This window comes from Erinaceus europaeus, chromosome 17 (assembly GCF_950295315.1).
Source record: "Erinaceus europaeus chromosome 17, mEriEur2.1, whole genome shotgun sequence".
Classification (NCBI taxonomy): Eukaryota; Metazoa; Chordata; class Mammalia; order Eulipotyphla; family Erinaceidae; genus Erinaceus; species Erinaceus europaeus.
Genome location: NC_080178.1, coordinates 43,314,849 through 43,317,230, shown reverse-complemented (window position 1 = coordinate 43,317,230; position 2,382 = coordinate 43,314,849).

The window sequence follows — 2,382 nt, the reverse complement described above, 5'->3', positions numbered from 1 at the left end:
GGACAGTGACTGTTGGGTCTGTTGTTATGGCTCCAGGAGCCTGGGTTGGCGCTGTACATACAGCACAGCTGCCTCCTGGTGCTTGCTGGGGGAATAGTTCCTATAGCCCTGCAAGGACTCAGGCTTCTTCTCTCTGCCATGGGGGCTGTGATCCAGGCTTCTCCCACTGAGTGTCTACCTTTACTGCCCAGCTCCACCTCCTCTGCACTATGAGAACTCTCTCTACCAGGGACAGATCAGGAGAAGCAGAAGAAGAAAGCAGAGAGGAGTTCAGTGGTAGTGCCGCGGGTTAAGCACATATGTCGCAAATCACAAGGACTGGGTAAGATCCCGGTTCAAGCCCCCTGGCTCCCCTCCTGAAGGGGAGTGGCTTCACAAGCAGTGAAGGAGGTCTGATAGTGTCCTTTCTATCTCCCCCTTCTCTCTCAATTTTTCTCTGTCTCTATCTAATAAAAAAATAATAAATAAATAAATAAATAAATAAATAAAAAGAAAGCAGAGGGCTGGGAGACCATCACTAAGCACTTCCAGCATGGTTGGGGGAGGGGGCATGTTCAGATTATCCAAACCTAACTATTTTCAGTGCTTCTGTGAAGAATGAAGTGCAGACATCACCACCCCTGGGGACTGGCAGCAGGACTCTGTCTGAATTGCCTGTCATTGTCCGTTATCACCCACCAGCTTGCAGGGATGGTCAAGGACAATATTCAAAGGGGCCCGCCAGAGCATTTGCCAGAGAGACTGCAATAGATAGAAGAGGATTATCACTAGCCTCTGGCTGGATTTATTGTTTTTGTCCACTACCACCACCACCCCCAAAACAGAAAACAAAACATTCAGCAAATACAAAAGCCAGGACCCTTTTCAGCAGGAATGTGATCCTTACTCTTGGGCAGGCTGGAACTAGGATGCCACCAGCCATGCTCCTTGTTTTCCCAAGGCAGGGTTGGGTACTGCAGCCCAGATGCCACAACTGAGCACTTTGGAATCATGGGGTGTGATCCTGAGTCTGATGTTGGAAGGACTCTCCTGGAGGTGCTAAAAATGAAGTTTCTGGAAGGTGCTATACTCAAGATTCAGGCCCAGGAGATTGTCATCAGATGTGTTTGAGTGTCTGGTCTCCTTGGTCTTAGTTTATCAATTACTTGATTGAGAGAGAGAGAGAGAGAGAGAGAGAGAGAAAGAGAGAGAGACTCTGTTGGACCCCCTTGAAAGGTTCCCTTGACTTTCAGCCCCACTGATGGCCCTGGTGGCAAAAACAAATAAAGAAATCTATACAAAACACAAAAAGATCAGTCCCATGTTGAGTCAGCCTTTCCCACCCATCCCCCAACTCCCCTTCAGTTTTGCAGAGTGCCCTGTTGTTTTTAAGAGCTGATTTCCAAAGCTAATGCTGTCTTTAAGAAGTCAAGCCCATGGGCTCACCCCACAGTTTTCTCTGGAAATAAATTCAGAAACCCACTGACAAAGTCGTGGAAGAGTCCCCACTGCAGGAAATGGGATGACAAAGGACTGCACGTTCAGGGCCACTGACTGGACAGGCTAGAGAGGCTAGCCATTCTCATGACCCTGTGAGAATATAGCAGGGCTGTGGTTTCCAGCCCTAGGCTTTCATTCCTCACAGAAGACAATTGCTGGGTCAGGCCCACTTAGTCTTCTGCATCAACAGCTGACTTTCTAGGGAGCTTGTGTGTGTGTGTGTGTGTGTGTGGAGGTGGGGTTTGAGAGAGAGGAGTGTGTGTCTCCCAGGCCCCTCCCTACAGAGAGAATTGAATTCTGAGAGTGCTGAAAAACAAGGGAAAAAAGTGAAGATAGTGGGGACTACAGGATAGTGCAGCAAGATAAGCACACATGGCTCAAAGCACATGGACCAGCATGAAAATCCTGGTTTGAGCCCCTGGCTCCCCACCTGCAGGGGGGGTGGCTTCACAAACAGTAAAGCAGGTCTAATGGTGTCTATCTTTCTCTCCCCACCTTTGTCTTCCCCTCCTCTCTCAATTTCTCTCTGTCCTATCCAACAACAGTAACAACAAAAATGACTAACAGCAAGGGCAACAAAACGGAAAAACTAGCCTCCAAGAGCAGTGGATATGTAGTGCAGGCACAGAGACCCAGCAATAACCCTGGAGACAAAAAAAACAAAATGAAGACAACTGCCCAGGATGTGATGCAGTGGCTTGAGCACTGGAGTCTCAAGCTTGAGGTCTCAAGTTCAATCACTGGCATCACATGTGCCATCATGATACTCTAATGTCCTCTGTGTGTGTGTGTGTCTCCTCTCATAAATAAGTATGTCTCTAATAAAAAGAGTAAAGAAAAGTTGAGAGAGAGACAGTAGGGGAGTGGTCTTCAAGCTATATATACATATTTAAAGTTTTTATA